Source organism: Arachis hypogaea, chromosome 18 (assembly GCF_003086295.3).
Source record: "Arachis hypogaea cultivar Tifrunner chromosome 18, arahy.Tifrunner.gnm2.J5K5, whole genome shotgun sequence".
Taxonomy (NCBI): Eukaryota; Viridiplantae; Streptophyta; class Magnoliopsida; order Fabales; family Fabaceae; genus Arachis; species Arachis hypogaea.
The window spans coordinates 113,435,111-113,441,537 of record NC_092053.1 but is presented as its reverse complement, the minus strand read 5'-3'; the positions used below and the strand labels follow the sequence as shown (position 1 = coordinate 113,441,537).

At 35.9% G+C, this 6,427-nt stretch overlaps 1 pseudogene; it reads left to right on the top strand.

Annotated features, from left to right (window-relative positions):
* Positions 1-4,461: 4,461 nt before the first annotated feature.
* On the top strand, positions 4,462-5,796 carry LOC112770293 (phosphoribosylaminoimidazole carboxylase, chloroplastic-like; annotated as a pseudogene).
* The last annotated feature ends 631 nt before the right edge of the window (positions 5,797-6,427 follow it).

The following is a 6,427-nucleotide window of genomic DNA, read 5'->3' as shown; positions in this document are numbered from 1 at the left end:
GGAAACAAGCATTGAAGCAAGAAATTGACCAAAATTCATTCAATAAAAATCATTTTGAGACATGGTGACAAACATATGGCATGCAAAGTATAAGCAACCCAAATTGCATTAATAAAGACTTTGCAACACCAATTCAAAGGTTCAACAGGGACAACAGAATTTCGATAGCAATTCACATCAATTCAGTCAAGCAATCCAACATATTGCAATTACAATTATCAACACATAATGCAAAATCAGCAATGTTCAAGCATAATCCAGTTAATTCAACAAGCATATTGTAGCAAAATCAGATATAGCATCGTGGATTAACAGGATCAAACAATCTCATCAATCTTAACAACAAATTAAGCAAAACACCAATTATCAATGATGAACAGTAATTCCAATAGCCATAAGCATCAACAAAGTAGCAATTCACATAATCAAATAATTAACCAAACTCTTCCAGCAACCTATCTACTAATTCAGGTCAATCCAAAAACTTTTCACGATAATTCAAAACCTAATAATCTAAAGTAACTAAATTATTCTAACCAGACCACCTAAAATCAACTAATAGCAAACTAATTCAACTAACTAATTAACTAAAATCAAATAACTAAACAAGATTAAATGAACTGAACAAACATTAAAAGAAAAATTAAACAAAAACCTTGAAGTAGAGAAATATCAGAAACAGAGCAGAGGGAAAAGGGGCAGTAGCTACACTGCAACAACCACTAGAGGTGGCGCCAGTGGCAGTTGACACGCTGGAAAGAGAAAAAATTTGGGGATACCCTGTTCTAGTGTTCTATTGCGGATAAAGGAAGAAGAAATAGATCTAAATAAATGTGAAGAGAGGAGTGGCTGGTTGGAGTAGCCTGTGACGAGGGATGTTCATCGGCGGTTGTGGAGCTTGGTGGTGGCTGGAGGTTGAAGTGATGAGGGAGAAGAAGAATGGTGAAGGAAGAAAGAAGGAAAGAAAAGAAGGATGAAGAACAAGATGGTTGGTGGAAAGTGGTCCGGTGGCAATGGTTGTTTGCCAGTTGTGGTGGTTAATGGTGGTTGAGTGGTGGAAGGGTGAGGGTTGAGGAAGAAGAACAAACAAAGAAGGAAAGGGGTGAACTGTGGTGATGTGCAAATTAGGGCTCGTACAAGGGGGGATTTAATTTGAATTCAAGCGTACGCATGTATGCACAACTTGGGCAAAACTGGAGATGGTGCGTACGCACAGGACATGTGTACGCATGATTTTGATTCTGGAAAGGAATAATGCATATGCATCTCCCATGCGTACGTATGAATTTAATTCAGGAAAGGGTGAAATGCGTACGCATGCTCCATCTGTACGCACAATTTTGGTTCTAGAAGGGGTATGATGCGTACACATCTCCCATGCATACGCACGATAGCAATCCTTTTCTTTACCATGTACAACTAAGCTTAAAAAGAAGTTTTCAACCTACTTTCTAATATCCTAAAGCCAAAATCAACTAAAAAATTACTTGAAAACTTAATAATTGAAATAAGAATATAAAATCAAATTAAGAAAGCTATAAAATATTTCAAAAGTGACATCCAATAAGATATTCAAAAACGTAATTAACAATAAAAAAACCTACCAAATTAAGTTAACAAAGAGGAGAAATATGTACAAGAATAGTAAAAATAAGTGAGGGTTCGAAGATTTTACTATGGTGGGGTGTCTCCCACCTAGCACTTTTATTTATTCTTCTTAAGTTGGACATTTTGGTGAGCTCTTGTCATGGAGGTTTATGCTTGAATTCATCTTTATACTTCCACCAATGCTTGGACTTCAAATATTCTCCAATATTCCAATTGATGTGCACCAAGCTTTGATGAAATTTCAAACAAGTTAAGAGCTCCCAAAATTGATCCTCACCTTGTATTCCGGGATCCCAAACCTTGTTTTTGCACCCGTCTTTTAATTGATTACTATAGTTCCATTAAGGTGACAAGAGTTCCGAATTCTCCCTTAAATGCCAAATCCTCCTCCGAGATCTATTGAATTGAGCATTGCACCATCTTTGGAACTCCAACATTGAGGTTTCAACCCTAGTGAGTCCTGATTTATGTTGCCAACTAATATCCAATTTCCTCTTGCTTAACACCCCAAGAAGAGTTCTAAGCTGACCATCCATTTCCAACAAAGCATATTGATATGGGCCAAGGAAGTTAAAGGATGAGATGATTACCCACTCAACTTTTAATATGGATGATCGTGACTTAGCAAGGGATATATCCAATGGATGTATTATGGTTGTTCCCTCTCCCTTTGACTCTTCTTTAACAACCTCCACCTCTTGGCTAGCTTCTTTAAATTCTATTTCTTGTTCACCAACTTCTTCCAAATCATCTTCATTGCTCAAAACATGTTTCGAAGGTTGTGCACGATCCTCCTCAACATCAATTTCATACTTCATAGAGGAAGGTTCAACAATCTCAATGAGATCGTTGGTTAATCATCCTCAATAATGGAGCTTGCTCCTTGCTCATCTTCTCCTAACTCTTCAACCACTCCTTTTGACTCATTGTTCTCAACTTCCTCCACTTATTGCAACTCATACTTTAACTCCTCTTCTTTTTCTTGAGGTTCTAAGCTCTCTTTCACTCCATATACTTCAATTGAAGTAGATTCTACGCATTCATCCGTGGAAGTGCTCGGATTATTGCAAGAGCGTATTGAGGCCAAGCGAGATAAAGTTTCGGCTAAGGTAGCCATGATAGCATCATGCCTCTTTTGGTACTTTTCTTGCTTTTGTAGAAACACTTGGAGTGCTTCCTTCATTGAGGGTTGTGGAGAAAAAGAGGGTTCATCATTTGCGAGAAAGTCTTCATATATGGAAGGTGGTTCATATTGGTAAGAATGTTGAAGTGGTGTATATGGGAGTAATTGTTCAAGAGGTTCATGAGAGTATTGGTGTTTGAATGGTGGTGGTTCTAGGTATGATTTATATGGCTCATATGGTTATTATTGAGGCACATATGGTTGGAGGTATGATGGTGGATCTAGATTAGGATCATATGGAGCTATTTGGTGATAAGATAGGACTTGTCCGTATAGTAGTTGAGGATAATGTTGAGGTGGTGGTTGATAGGAATATGGTGGTTGAGGTTGATTACCATAAGGAGGGCCACCATCACTACTAGGATTTAGATATTTACTAACACTTTTTATCTAACATTTTTTAAAATGTTAGCTATACTAACAAAATCATATTTTTAATAACATTTGTAAAATAAATGTTACAAAATATATTTTTTCTTTAAAGAAAGAAAAAAGAATAGATCTAAATGTTACTAAATATGTAAACATGTGAAAATTATACTGAGACATCACTTTTTAATCTCTTTCACGTTCTTCACAACAGAGAAAACTAATTCCAAGTTCCATGGCATCTCCTTCCTCTGCACTTCACCTTCTTCCTCGATCTCAATCGCAATCTGAATCATTCTCCAGATTCGGATTCTCCTCTCAATTTTGGTAAGCATTTTCTCTCTTCTTTAACTTTTGTCTATGAACTCAGTTCTTCAATTTCTCATCTCTTACTGATTTCGATCCAGATCTGAATCATGCATATGTAATTTCTCGCCTCTGGTTCATCCTCTCGTCGCCTACACTGACGTTGCGCCGTCCTCTTCTCGCCTGCGCCATCGTCTTCTCCGCAGTCGTCTCCTTGCAGGTTCCATCGTTTGCTCATCCTACGACTTGGTGAGTTCCAGTTATCTTGTTCAGTTATCTTCTTGCTCCTTCAATCCTCTTTAATCTTTACTTGATGATTAATCTGTAATTAATTTGATGTATAATTATTAGTTAATTTAGGTTTTTAATTGGTTATTTAGTAGTTAGATTTTGAATCTAGGTTTTAATTAAGTTGTTTATTTGAATTTAGGTTTTGAATTTAGGTATAAATGAGTTTAGTTGCACTGTCTTTTTAATTATTATTCATTCTGTTTTGCCAATTTCTTGCTTATATTATCTAGTTGTCCGATGCCAACCAACCAGAAGCAACTATTTCTTGCAAGTGTAGCATAATAAAGGAGCAGAACAAGCTTAAGCTCTACAAGGTAAAAAGTTATTTATTCTTTTGGAAGTGCATTTAAGGTGTTTGAAGAAATGCCTCATAGAATTTTATGTTACTATATATCTTATATCTTAGAGAAATTTGGACATAGTACAATTTAAGAGAGTATGATTTGAGAATATACAAAATAAAAATTTTCTTGAAGTCACCAAAAGTCTAATGCAATAATCTCTTTTGACAAAGTATTGAAAATATCAACTCAACTCCATTTTCATGTTAACAAAATATTTTTTTTATGAACAGTTTTGTAATTGTTATTAGTTGGTGAATGACTAGAGAGTAGTACGATAAGATCATGGAACTAACATAAATTCACTAATTTTCTTCCTCTAATTGTCATTTATTTTGTAATAATCTTTGAAATGAAAATTTTTTCATTTTGCACTTGGTTATTCTTTATTTTGTTTGTTGAATGTAGTAACTCCACGTGTGGGGATCATCATGGGTTCTGATTCAAATCTTCCTGTTATGAAGAGTGCTGCTGAGTTCTTGGAGATGTTTGATGTTCCTCATGAGGTCAAATTAATTAATTTTCTTTTTTTTTACTTGGGTGCTGTATGAAGATATTTTTCTTTACCTATGTCTGCATCAAATTTCAGGTAAGAATAGTGTCAGCTCATCTAACTCCGGAACTGATGTTTTCTTATGCCTCCTCTGCTTATAACGAGGCATACAAGTTATTATTGCTGGCGCTGGTGGCGCAGCTCACTTGCCCGGTAAGCTATTTCAATTGAAATTTATATAAATTTCTTATATAGATCAATTGTCTTTTGGCATTAATTAAGCTTTTTGTATCTCAGGTATGGTTGCTGCTCTTAATCCCCTGCCTGTGGTAGGTGTTCCTGTGTGTGCTTCAACCCTAGATGGAATAGATTCACTCTTGTCAATTGTCCAGGTATATCTTTGTTAAATTATATCTTACCAACATTTCTATGCTCTTCGTTATTTCTTTTTTATGATTTCTAGTATTGCCTCTTGAAGATACAATAATAATATGTTATGTCATATTGCTTTGTTTTTAAAGCTTTTGATGAATATTTGTTAATGCTAGTGAATGAAGATGCATGTTTGTTTTAGAAAACAACCTTGTAATCCTTTTTTAGAAGCAATTTTTGAAGAGCATGAAGATTTTTAAAGGGTGCATTTCTTAGCGAGTTAAACAACTACCAGAAGCAGAACTGGTTGCTGAAAACCAGTGTAACTATGTAATTGAAGGCGGCTTTCATTTGCCACTTATTACCTGCTGAAATTACCTTGCTAATACAATTTTTTGTGTTTCCATTTCACCCCTTCGTCACATTCTGCCAGTTAGAAACAAATCCACTTGTCACATAATTCACATACTTTGTTTTGAGCAAGTAATCAAATGCAAGAAATGAATCTGGAAAGCAGAATCTTTGCAAAATGTACTCTAGCTGACTAATTGCTCTTCTTGGCCATGCAGATGCCGAGAGGTGTCCCTGTCGCCAAGATCATATGGTTAAATTGGGTCAAGATCATATTATTTTTTCCCAAATTTTTGTAATTGTTATTTATTTTTTATTTGAAGAGTTAGTTAAGGTTTGATGAGTTTTGAATTGGATGAACAAAGTAAAGGAGTAGAGGATTGGATGAATTACCCTGATTAACATTGACTAACTTGTAGGTCACAATTATATTGGATCTGAACACTTGCTTCTTGGTCTCCTTCGTGAGGGTGAAGGTGTAGCAGCACGTGTTCTTGAAAACCTGGGTGCTGATCCAGCTAATATTCTTACTCAGGCTAGTATTATGGCTTTGTTTACTTCCTTTCTGCATATTTCCGATATATATGCATATTTTTATCTTAACTTCTTTTTCTTAATCTTATAATCTCTATGGGTTGGACGCAGGTTATCCGCATGGTTGGTGAGAGTGCTGACAATGTTGGTGCTACTGGAGGCTCAGGTAGTAGCAGCAATAAGATGCCAACTTTGGAGGAGTATGGCACAAATTTGACCAAGTTAGCAGAGGAGGTAATTGGCTTTTCCTAGTCTTCTTCAATGAAGATTGTAGATTAGGTATCATTCTGTATTTATTTATCTTCTTCCTTCCAACCTCAGGGAAAATTGGATCCTGTTGTCGGAAGGCAGCAACAAATTGAACGTGTCACTCAAATTTTAGGTCGTCCTACCAAAAACAACCCTTGCCTTATTGGAGAACCTGGTGTTGGGAAGACAGCTATTGCTGAAGGTCTTGCCCAACATATTGCAAATGAGGATGTTCCTGAAACCATAGAGGGAAAGAAGGTAAGCAGGATTATTCTCTCTGTAGAATGTAAATGGTGATCCGTTTTATAATTGATCAATGTTATACTCTAA